This window comes from Somniosus microcephalus, chromosome 2 (assembly GCF_052327205.1).
Source record: "Somniosus microcephalus isolate GS21.2 chromosome 2, FLI_Smic_1.0, whole genome shotgun sequence".
Classification (NCBI taxonomy): domain Eukaryota; kingdom Metazoa; phylum Chordata; class Chondrichthyes; order Squaliformes; family Somniosidae; genus Somniosus; species Somniosus microcephalus.
The window spans coordinates 366514232-366527186 of record NC_140988.1 but is presented as its reverse complement, the minus strand read 5'-3'; positions in this window follow the sequence as shown (position 1 = coordinate 366527186).

Below are 12955 nucleotides of genomic sequence, written 5' to 3'. Positions count from 1 at the left end.
CCCTGGTTCTGGACTCCTCCACCATCAGGAACATCCTTCCTGCTTCTAGTCTGCCTAGTCCTGTTAGAATTTTATAAGTTTCAATGAGATCCCCTCTCATTCTCCTAAACTCTAGCAAATATAAGCCTAATCGACCCAATCTCTCCTCATACGTCATTCCTGCCATCCCAGGTATCAGTCTGGTGACTCTTCGCTGCACTCCCTCCATGGCAAGAACATCCTTCCTCAGATAAGGCGACCAAAACTGCACACAATACTCAAAACCAACAGTTTGCCCCATCGTGGATTTCAGTCAACTTGTTTTATTTGTTGGAAGCAGGGTTTGCAAAATCTTTCCCTTAAAATGCACCTTATAATGCTGCCAAAATGTTTCAAAATCACTACACACAATGAATTACTTTTTTATGCAATGCATGTTGGAAAGTTTTTAATTTTTTTTGGTGACATTTGTTAAAGGAGGCGAGTGACTCCGGGAGAACATTGATGATCCTGTTGATGTTTCTGCCATTGCCATTTACACCCCATCTAGACCCATCTTTTGTTTCTTAACTTCTCCCGTTACCATCGCCTTTGACCTTACACCATCATCCCTTTTGCCTTTTAATTTCTCCGGCCTTCCATCCTATCACAGACCTTCCCTTTGTTCTGTCCTCCCCTCCTCCCTTTCCCTGCCCTGACACTTGCATAAAAATCTGTTACTACTCCAACTTTTTCCAGTTCTGATGAAGGGTCATAGGGTCTGATGAAAGGGAGGAACTGAAAGAAATCAGTATTTGTAGGGAAATGGTGTTAGGGAAATTGATGGGATTGAAGGCCGATAATGCCCCAGGGCCTGATAATCTACATCCTCAGGTACTTAAGGAAGTGGCCCTAGAAATAGTTGATGCTTTGCTGATCATCTTCGATGGAATCTGGAACAGTACCCATGGACTGGAGGGTAGCTAATGTTACCCCACGATTCAAAAAAGGTGGTAGAGAGAAAACGGGGAATTACAGACCGGTAAGCCTGACATCAGTAGTGGGGAAAATGTTAGAGTCCATTATAAAAGATGTAATAGCAGAGCACTTGGAAAACAGTGACAGGATCGGACAAAGTCAACATGGATTTACAAAAGGTAAATCGTGCTTGACTAATCTACTGGAATTTTTTGAGGATGTAACTGGTAAAATAGATAAGGGAGAACCAGTGGATGTGGTGTATTTGGTCTTTCAGAAGGCTTTTGATAAGGTCCCGCATAAGAGATTAGCGTGTAAAGTTAAGGCACATGGGATTGGGGGCAAGGTATTGACTTGGATAGAGAACTGGTTGGCAGACAGAAAGCAAAGAGTTGGAATAAATGGGTCTTTTTCCGCGTGGCAAGCAGTGACTAGTGGGGCACCGCAGGGATTGGTCCTTGGGCCCCAGCTATTCACAATATATATTAATGATCTAGAAAAGGGAACTAGATGTAATATCTCCAAATTTGCAGACGACACAAAGCTGGGTGGGCATGTGTGCTGTGAGGAGGATGCCGAGAAACTCCAGTATGATTTGGACAGGTTGGGTGATTGGGCAAAAGCATGGCAGTTGCAATATAACGTGGATAAATGCGAGGTTATCCACTTTGGTGGCAAAAGCAGGAAAGCAGATTATTATCTGAATGGCAATAGATTGGGAGAAGGGGAAGTGCAATGAGACCTGGGTGTCCTTGTGCACCAGTCGCTGAGGATAAGCATGCAGGTGCAGTAGGCGGTTCAGAAGGCAAATGGCATGTTGGCCTTCGTAGCGAGACGGTTTGAGTGCAGGAACAAGGATGTCTTTCTGCAGTTGTACAGGGCCTTGGTGAGACCACATCTTGAGTATTGTGTGCAGTTTTGGTCGCCTTATCTGAGGGAGGATGTTCTTGCCATGGAAGGAGTTCAGCGAAGATTCACCAGGCTGATACTTGGGATGGCAGGAATGACGTATGAGGAGAGATTGGGTCGATTGGGCTTGTACTCACTGGAGTTTAGAAGAATGAGAGGGGATCTCATTGAAACTTATAAAATTCTGACAGGACTGGACAGACTAGATGCAGGAAGGATGTTCCCGATGGTTGGGGAGTCCAGAACCAGGGGTCACAGTATAAGGATAAGGGGTAGGCCATTTACGACAGAAATGAGGAGGAATTTCTTCACCCAGAGAGTGGTGAACCTGTGGAATTCTCTACCACAGAAGGCAGTAGAGGCCAATACATTAAATATATTCAAGAAGGAGTTGGATATATTTCTTAAGGCTAAAGGGATCAAGGGTTATGGGGAGAAAGCAGGGGCCGGGTACTGAATTTGGATGATCAGCCATGATCGCATTGAATGGTGGAGCAGGCTCGAGCGACCGAATGGCCTACTCCTGCTCCTATCTTCTATGTTTCTATGTTTCTATGACCTGAAACGTTAACTCTGTTTCTCTGTCCACAGATGCCGCCTGACCTGCTAAGTATTTCCAGCATTTTCTGTTGTTGTTCATGGAGAATATTCCTGCTCTTTGAGTACTGCCATGGGATTTTTAATATCCTCCAAAATGAAGAGGTGACCTCGGTTCGAGGTCTCGTTTGAAGAATGTTAGAATCATAGAATGATACAGCACAGAAGGAGGCCATTCAGCCCATCGTGCCTGTGCCGGCTCTTTGAAAGAGCGATCCAATTAGACCCACTATCCTGCTCTTTCCCCATAGCCCAGGAAATATTTCCTTTTCAAGTATTTATCCAATTCTCTTTTGAAAGTCTTTATTGAATCCGCTTCCACCACCCTTTCGGGCAGTGCATTCCCTCTATTGTCTACCATTTCATTAATGCAGCAGTCCCTCAGTACTGCAATAGAGGGCTGGATTTTACCAACCTCGGTGGGTCTGTGGCAGGCGATGTTGGTGGCGGGTCTCGGCCTCGCTGCTGGCTCCAGCCCACTGTCCAAAATGACTTTTCCCTGATTTCCCCAGGAGACCAATGCAGCCTGGTTGCACATTGCACAGGAGGACACAAGCAGGGATGTCGTCAGGAGGACCAGGCTGCAGTGGCGCAAACCTTTCAATGATCTCAGTAGATCACGAAACGTTACTGCAAAGACACACTCGACCTCATCCTCCTCAGGCCTCGACCCCATCACTCTGCCTTTCCTACCCTACCCCTGCACATCCTTACTCACACCAACTTACCTTGCACCTCCACCCATCCCTCTCTATCTACATTATCACTTCCCCATCTCACTAACCACCCCTCACACTCACCCTCATCCTAGTGCATTCATACCAACTAACAACACACAAGAGTTGGCACTTGTATGTTTTAGCCAATGCTCATGTGAAGTTTCTGTTAATGTGGTGTCAAACATTGAAATCTTTATTTTCAACACTTTGCGTTCTTGGACAGGTTTGTGTGCACCTTTGGAAGTGGCTTAGTGAGTTGCAGTGAATGGTGATGAGTATGAAAGGAATGGCTTGGACATTGTAGGGATGCTTTATGGTGTTGGTGTGGTGTGGTGCCAACCTGGCGCATCATGTGGCAGCCAGGGTGTACAGCATCAAGTGAAGTAAATCTGGCCATGGAGAGGCCATCCCTGGCATCACGGGCAGCAATGTGGTCAGGTGCTGATGCCTGGTGTCCTGTGCAGCATCAGTTGATTGCGGAAAATGTGTTGTTGTTGGTGCTGCTGGTGTGACTGGTGCTGCTGGTGTTGGGGCTGATCGTGGTGGGATTCTGAGGACCAAGGTGAGATAGTTTCAAAGGCACCGATGCTGATGTAATAGATAGCAGGTGAAGTTAAGATGACAAAAGTGATCTGTCAGTGGTGAGAGAGGTTGTTCCAATGAGGTGACAGTGGACACAGAGTTTATTTCAAACACTTGCAACCTGCATAAAGCTCAATCTGTCTTTCAAATGCAGTAAGCAACAGCTTCTGAGCTTGGAAAGTGAACAGCTGAGAGATGGGAGCTTTTATAGCACATTTGCAGCTGTCAAGTAATGAGATCAGTTCATGGTCATACAACTCCCAACCTGCTTACCTGACATGATCCCCGAGCAGCGTGGACCCCGTGGGCGACCTCGTAAAGTGGTAAGGTGAGCTCAAAATACTTCATAATTGGCTTTTAACAAGGTCATAATGACCTGAATTGCCTTCCCCACCGCTGCGTGTCAGGTCTGTTCAGCGCTGACAGACCCAACATCTGGGAAAGGTGCGTGGCAGTGGGTTGACAGTGGGGTCTCGACCCGCTGACAAAAAAAAACATTTTCCCACCCGACCCACCACCGAATGCGCCCACTGACCCCCCCGAAAAATTCCCTGCAAAGTGTCAACCCAGTTCATGCACGCAAGTCTGGTGTGGCCCTTTCACTTACAACCTTCCAGCCCAACAGTGAGAGTGCTAAGGGAACACTCCCTGATCTCAAAGGTAAATGAGGCAAAACTTCACATATATCTAGCTGACCTTACGTCTTACATTATACATTCTTGCCTGATTGCCTTATTCCACATGAGATTTTCAGTCCAGTAGCTCAGAAACCATTATATCCCACATAGCATTCAATCATCTCGATTTTTACACTGTCAATCCCATTGTTAATTAAATAGATCCTTCTTAACACATGAAAGTGTTAACACACTGTCAATCCCATTGTTAATTAAATAGATCCTTCTTAATACATCACAGTTTTAACTGGGAGCCTATTCCACATAGCCACGGAAGATGATACTTCCCATGGAACACCCCAGATTCTTCCTCATAATCCCATTCAGTTGGTGCGTACAATCTGGAGTTTGCCTCTGTGGTCCCTCTTACATTCTCTTTGATTCCAACCCACTTTTCTCTACAACTAATGTGCCTCTCCTTTATAAGCTGCACTTCAGCCTGTTCTTCTTATCGTCAGTTGGATGTCTGAAATGTACGTAAGCTCATCACTATTTTTTAAAGCATCCAAGTATAAGAGTAAAGACATCTTATTGCAATTATATAGGGCCCTGGTGAGAACACACCTGGAGTATTGTGTACAGATTTGGTCTCCTTACCTAAGGAAGGATATACTTGCCATAGAGGGAGTGCAACGAAGGTTCACCAGACTGATTCCTGGGATGGGGGGATTAACCTATGAGGAGAGATTGAGTAGACTAGGCACTTATTCTCTGGAGTTTAGAAGAATGAGGGGTGATCTCATTGAAAAATATAAAAATCTTACAGAGTTTGACAGGGTAGATGCAGGGAGGATGTTTCCCCTGGCTGGGGAGTCTAGAACCAGGGGTCACAGTCTCCAAATAAGGGGTCAGCCATTTAGGACTGAGAGGAAGAGAAATTTCTTCACTCAAGGGTGGCAAATCTTTGGAATTCTCTACCCCAGAGGGCTGTGGAGGCTCAGTCATTGAGTATATTCAAGACAGAGATCAATAGATTTTTGAGAATTAAGGGATATGGGGATAGTGCAGGAAAGTGGAGTTGAGGTCGAAGATCAGCCATGATCTTATTGAATGGTGGAGCAGGCTCGAAGGGCCAAATGGCCTACTTCTGCTCCTATTTCTTATGTTCTTATAACTACTGATCAATCCGTATATATAGTTTCCATTGGCTTGATGCGGAGGTGCGCAGTCTCTCATTGTAGGAACATGCCTTACTTAGCTTAGCCTAGAAAACTTGGGCACAGGTTGGCAAGAGCCAAATAATGAACCGCAACTGTCTGCAAGAGCTCTGCTTGAGCTTAACCAGCTAAGATATGCAGCTGATCAGCATATGGTGAGCTGCTTGTTCAGCTAAGACTACCTTGCTTGTTAGGGTTGGAGGAAAGGCTGAGAGGAAAGAACCTTAACTCCGCCAGTCACAAGCCTAACCAGACAGACCTCAACACTGCCCAAGGGTAATGTGCAACACAAGGGGATTGATTGATTCCATTTGACTATCATCAGGAGCTAAATGAACCCCAAGGAAAGCTCTCTGCAGCACCCCCTACCCCTACTCCAAGGAGGATAGTCCGCCCTGCATTTGTCCTAAAGCAAAACAGATTTGGTACTGGTTAAGTCAAATCACTGCGGAGTAGCAATAAACAAAGCAAACAGAATACTTAATTATATTGCCACATTGGTTGAGTATAAATTGAAAAATAGGGTGCCTAAACTCAACAGTGCTCCAGTCAGAGTGGAACTTGAGTGCAGTGTTCAGTTTTGGTGTCCAAGAAATAAGGGAAACAGTTTAGATGAGCTAAATTTAAGCACAGTAGTGTAATGGCTATATTACTGGACTAATAATCCAAAAAACGGTGAGTTCAAATCCCACCACGGCAGTTTGAGAATTTGAATTCAGTTTAAAAAAAAATCTAAACAGCTGGTATCAGAAAAAGTGATCATTGGTTTACTGACGTCCTTTTAGGGAAGGACGCCTGCTGTCCTCAACCAGTCTGGCCTGTATGTGACTCCAGTCCCACACCAACATGGCTGACTCTTCATTGCCCTCGGAAGTGGCCTAGCAAACCACTCAGTTGTATCAAAACCGCTATAAGCAGCGGTTCAAGAAGAAAGACCAGCACTACCTCCTCAGGGCAAGTAGGGATGGGCAATAAATGCGGCCTTGCTTGTTCGTGAAGCCCCCATGGGCTCCCTCACCTGTAGCTGTCTTGGGATCTTATAAATCTGGATTTGCCACAGTGTTGAAATGTTCGGGCGGTTTCCAGCACCTGCAACACTGCTAAGATGGATTAACAAAACTGATAGAACTGTTGAGTGACTTTTTAAGCCCGGTGATGATAAAATTGTATCTTTAACTGCCCTTCTTTATTGATGATTGGAGGGTAGCTAACGTTACCCCACTATTCAAAAAGGGGGGTAGGGAAAAAGCAGGTAATTACAGACCTGTAAGCCTTACATCAGTTGTGGGCAAAATGCTGGAGTCCATCATTAAGGATGAAATAGCGGAGCACTTAGCAAATGGGGACAGGATAGGACAGAGTCAACATGGATTTACAAAGGGTAAATCGTGCTTGACTAATCTATTGGAATTTTTTGAGGGAGTAACTGGTAGAATAGATGGGGGAGAGCCAGTAGATGTGGTGTACCTGGACTTCCAAAAGGCCTTCGATAAGGTCCCACATAAAAGATTAGCATGGAAAATTGAGGCTCATGGGATAAAGGGGAAAGTTTTGGCGTGGATAGGGAACTGGCTGTCAGATAGAAAACAGAGAGTTGGAATAAACGGCTCATTTTCTGAATGGCAGGCAGTAACAAGTGGGGTACCACAGGGATCTGTCCTGGGCCCCCAGCTGTTCACAATTTACATTAATGACCTGGATCAGGGAGTCGGATGCAGCATTTCCAAATTTGCAGACGACACTAAACTAGGAGGTGGGGTGGGCTCAGAGGAAGAGACCAGGAAGCTCCAGAGCGATTTGGACAGACTGGGCGATTGGGCGGATAAATGGCAGATGCACTATAATGTGGACAAGTGCGAAGTTATCCACCTTGGGTGCAGGAACGGGAGGGCAAATTATTATTTAAATGGCAATAGATTGGGAGAGGGGGAAGTACAGAGAGACCTGGGTGTTCTTGTACACCAGTCACTGAAGGCGAGCATGCAGGTGCAACAGGCGGTCAAGAAGGCAAACGGTATGCTGGCCTTCATAGCAAAAGGGTTAGAATACAGGAACAGGGATACCTTGCTGCAGCTGTACAGGGCACTGGTGAGACCACACCTCGAGTACTGTGTACAGTTTTGGTCGCCTCATCTGAGGAAGGATGTTCTTGCCATGGAGGGGGTGCAGCGGCGATTCACCAGGCTGATACCAGGAATGGCGGGAATGACCTATGAGGAGAGACTATGTAGTTTAGGGATGTACACACTGGAGTTTAGAAGATTGAGAGGGGACCTCATAGAAGTGTATAAAATTCTGACAGGTCTAGACAGACTGGATGCAGAAGGAATGTTTCCCTTGGCGGGTGAGAACAGAACTAGAGGACATAATTTAAGGATAAGGGCTAAACCATTTAGGACAGAGATGAGGGGGAATTTCTTCACTCAGAGAGTGGTGAACCTGTGGAACTCATTGCCACAGAGGGCAGTGTACGCCAGCTCATTAAATATATTTAAGAGGGAATTAGATATATTTCTACGGGCAAAAGGGGTTAAGGGTTACGGAGAGAAGGCGGGGACGGGATACTGAATTAAAGGATCAGCCATGATCTCATTAAATGGCGGAGCAGGCACGAAGGGCCGAATGGCCTACTCCTGCTCCTATCTTCTATGTATCTATGTATATGTGTTGCCAATTCTTGCTTCTGTTAGTTTAGAGAATGCAGTTTATTCAGATGAACTGCCAGTGAGATTTTAAGTTGCTTCATTAAAATTTCAGCTGCCCATACAGGCACGCCACAAACTGGGAACGTGCACAGGCTCAGGCACGATGGCTGAATGGCCTCCTCCTGTCCTGTATGGGCTGGAGTTTGTCAGTGTGGGCGGGCTGGGGCGTGTCAGGTGGAAATCGTGTCAGGACCCCGACTCCTAAGTGAAGTGTTGAAAAAGTGCGATTTTCCCCTAATTGTCCAATTGATTTCCTGTGTGTGGGAACCACTGGCCCAATTAGTCTTTTCATACAGAAAGTCGCCTCCGATGACGTCATCAATGCTGTTGGATTTAAGGCTTGCAAGCAGCCTTGATTCTTCTGGAGACTGCAAATGCTCAGCAATTTGTATGAAGGAGTTGAATTGTGAAAAATGTCACCGATCAAGCAAAAGTGTGCTCCTCGGTTTGATGAGCCCTCCCTCCAAGCTCTGATGTACGGAGCCAGCTGTAATAAGGAGGTGCTGTTCCCTTCCTCAGGGAGAAAAAAGCCACCCCGGCAGACAAAAGCTGTGTGGCTACAAGTGGCCCAGGTTGTCAACATCATTTCAATGAGCCGCAGAACCTGGCTGCAATGCAGGAAGAAGTTTCATGACCTTCTCCGCACCAGAAAAGTGAGTATGACTTTCCCATCACCCTCAATCTGATCCCCATCGGCTCTCCTCACCTGCACTCTGCTTTGCTAACCTCCTCCTCCACATCCCACTTGACACATACATCCCTGCACCCTTACCCATTCCCTCTCTCTCTATGGTCACATTCACTTAACTATTCGACCATGCAGCCCTCATACTTCCTATCGCTGTGATGCCATGACAACAACTGCTTACAACACATAGGGTGGGTCCTTTGTATCCTTCTAAGGATCCATGCTATGCATTCACTACACTCACTCCTTCCAGGGTCCATGGAGGAACTTAGTCGCACGGGTATTGAAAATATGGTCATTGTTCAGAATAGAATGACATCTCTCGAGGAGCGATGGTCAGCTATTGGGCAAATAAAGCCGACCTTCATGCAAGTCCTCTGGTGTAGGACTTCCATTGCAGAAATGGTTCCTCATGGCCCCCCTGCAGTGCAGCAAGGTGCTGTCAAGCCACTTGCTAGCTCTGAAGTGGGGCTGACCCATGAGAGGGACGTTGGTGGCAGACAACAAGGAAGTGGGGGCTCCTCTCCAAGCGCACAAACGACCATGCCACAGAAAAGACCTCGGTCGAACCCCACCAGAGTCCTCACCCAAATGAGATGGGCGTCTCAGCCCCTGCACAGCCGTAGGAGCAGCAGACTGTTGGCGAGCCCGCACAGGTTCGCCACCCCATAGGATGCCCGCCAAAGCCGTCGAGACAGGAGCAGCAAGAGAGCGAGCAAGGGGCCTCCACATCTGCTGAAGCCACAGGGGAAGCACCATGTAGGAGCATGTGTAAGAGGAAGATAAAGCACAAGTAGTCACAAGGGTAGTCACTTAAGTGCTGTGTTGTTTTGTTTTTGGACCCGCCATCATTGTGATTGTATTATAAAATGTTTTGATGGCAAACTGTTGAAGTTTGTGGACTGTATCATTTCACAAATGGGACTTTCACATTGAGGGCTTAGGGCGCCTTGCGAATATCAGAATGGTGGTCAGAGTGATAGGATTCTGTAGGTTCTTCTCCATTGTCGATGATCTGGTAAGAAGGAGCGAGACTATAGTGTTTGATTGTGCAGGCTAAGCAAATCTGGCCAGGATGAGTGCGTCCCTTGTATCACAGGCAGCAACATAGTGGCGCTCTGGCGTCTACTGGCCTGTGCATCTTCAGTTGGGTGACTAGCAGCTTGGTGCTCCTGTTGATGTTCCTGTTGTTGGTGTTGCTGTTGCTCATTGTTCTGCTGCTGCCGCAGCTGGTCTTCATCCGAATCTGATGTCCAGGAGGAAAGGAATTAAATGGTCGCCATGCTTCTGGTATATGCCTCAGCTGAGGAAGCGTTCAGTCAAGGTGGGGAGAGGGGTTTCCAAGGAGGTCACACTGGAGATAGGTGTCAGGCTCCAAACTTCCACAACACTGAGTATGCCTGCTAAAAGTTTCCCCAGACCTTTTGTAAATCCATGTTGACTTTGTCCGATCCTGTCACTGTTTTCCAAGTGCTCTGCTATTACATCTTTATAATGGACTCTAGTATTTTCCCCACTACCGATGTCAGGCTTACCGGTCTATAATTCCCCGTTTTCTCTCTACCAACCTTTTTAAATAGTGGGGTTACATTAGCTATCCTCCAATTCATGGGAACTGTTCCAGAGTCTATAGAATTTTGGAAGATGACCAGCAATGCATCTACTATTTCTAGGGCCACTTCCTTAAGTACCCTAGGATGTAGATTATCAGGCTCTGGGGATTTATCGGCCTTAAATCCCGTCAATTTCCCTAACACCATTTCCCTACAAATACTGATTTCATTCAATTCCTCCCTCTCATTAGACCCTATGTTCCCCGACATCTCTGGGGAGGTTATTTGTGTCCTCCTTTGTGAAGACAGAACCAAAGTATGTATTTAATTGGTCTGCAATATCTTTGTTGCCCATTATAAATTCCCCTGATTCTGACTGCAAGGGACCTACGCTTGACTTCACCAATCTTTTTCTCTTCACGCATCTATAGAAGCTTTTACAGTCAGTTTTTATGTTTCCTGCAAGCTTACTCTCATATTCTATTTTCCCCCTCTTAATTGATCCCTTTGTCTTTCTTTGCTGAATCCTAAACTGCTCCCAATCCCCAGAGAGCTGTGGAGGTTGGGTCATTGAATATATTTAAGGTGGAGATAGACAGATTTTTGAACGATAAGGGAGTCAAGGGTTATGGGGACCTGGCAGGGGAGTGGAGTTGAGGCCAAGATCAGATCAGTTATGATCTTATTGAATGGCGGAGCAGGCTTGAGGGGCCAAATGACCTACTCCTGCTCCTACATCTTATGTTCCTATGTTCTGATGAGCCCACCTATCCACTGTATTCCTTTGGTGCGTTTCTAATAACCCTGAATCCCATTTGTTGATAAGAACCTGTCTAGTTCCTTCTTGAAACCCATTCAGGTTTCTTGTTCCATTATCCCGTGCTTTTAAAATCATCTAGCTGTTTGATTTAGGTGCCTGCATGGCCCAGTGGTAGCACATACTCTAAGCTGACAATTCAGTGCCGTACTGAGGGAGTGCTGCACTGTCAGAGGTGCCGTCTTTTGGATGAGACGTTAAACCGAGGCTCCATCTGTCCTCTCAGGTGGACTTAAAAGATCCCATGGCCAGTATTTTGAAGAAGGGTAGGGGAGTTCTACTGGGCCAACATTTATCCCTCAACCAACATCACTAAAAAAAACAGATTATCTGGACATTATTTCATTGCTATTTGTGGGAGCTTGCTGTGCGCAAATTGGCTGCTGCGTTTCCTACATTGCAGCAGCGATTATACTTTAAGGAAGTGCTTCATTGGCTGTAAAGAGCTTTCGGATGTCCTGATGCTGTGAAAGGTCTATCAATGCAAGTTCTTGATGCACTACTGAAAAATTGGAGGGCGTAAATCAAAATTGCCTTGTGCTATTGTTTATCTGGTATCATCATTGGAAAGTTGGTCTTTGCTAAATTCAGCACCAACCTTTCAGTTGGTCCTTTATCCTTCAAATTGTCCTTGTAATGACCAGACCCTAAACTATTCACCCATTTTTGACGGCAGCACATGGATTGGATCTCACGGTGCAATATCCTCACTGTTTAAAGAAAAATCAGTTTGTGTTTCTAGGTGACACATGTGAGCATGTTTGTCTGTCAAGCTCCAATAGCTCACATTTGCAAATAGAAGACAATGGGGTAATAAAACCAAGTAATTTAATGTCGGGAGCAGGATAAGAATCAAAAAGGAGAATAAATCTCAGGACTATCATCCAGGGTAATTTCTCACCTTGAAGAAGGAGCTGGCTTGACATCTGTTGTGAGGGCAGATTGAAGGTTATCGCCAGCAGCTGTCCCGTGAAGGGGCAGTGTTACTTGTGTCCATTGCTTCTTTCTTAGTATTACTAATTGGCATCTCATTCTACTCTCTAAAGTGCCTCAGGGCACTCACCATGTGAACAGTGTGTTACAAACTCAGGTTATCTGGGGAGAATCCTGGCGCTAAACTGGGGAGGCAGTTCCCAAAATAGTCATTCTCAATGTCAATTGAAAATGAAAGTTCTTTAAACTTCCAGGGAGCGAAGGGTTAACACTGTGCTGATTGGTTGTGAGTTCTAACACCTGGGATTGAAAGAAGATCCAGTTGTTTCTCGGCAAGCCATGTGGTAATGAGAGTTTGGGAGTTAAGTACTTCCAAAATAAAGGCCGAGAAATTGGGTATAGCCCCACTTGAGGCGTTAGAACTGGCGGAGCGCTAAGTTTATAGCCAGACGAAAGTTATCGCTGCCTGGCGAGATATTGGGTTGCATCGCCCCCAAAGGGGATTGAGGCGCTAATTCAGCCGTTGCACGGTGCTCCTAAGGCGCAAAAGTTCAGGCGCTACTCAATATCGACGCGGACGGGCGCAGCGCAGGTGATCTCAATTGCGGGAAACCACGAGACTTCCAGGCGCCGGCCGGCTCTTAAAGAGGTGGGTCAGTCAGCCTGAGCTTCAACACCCAAC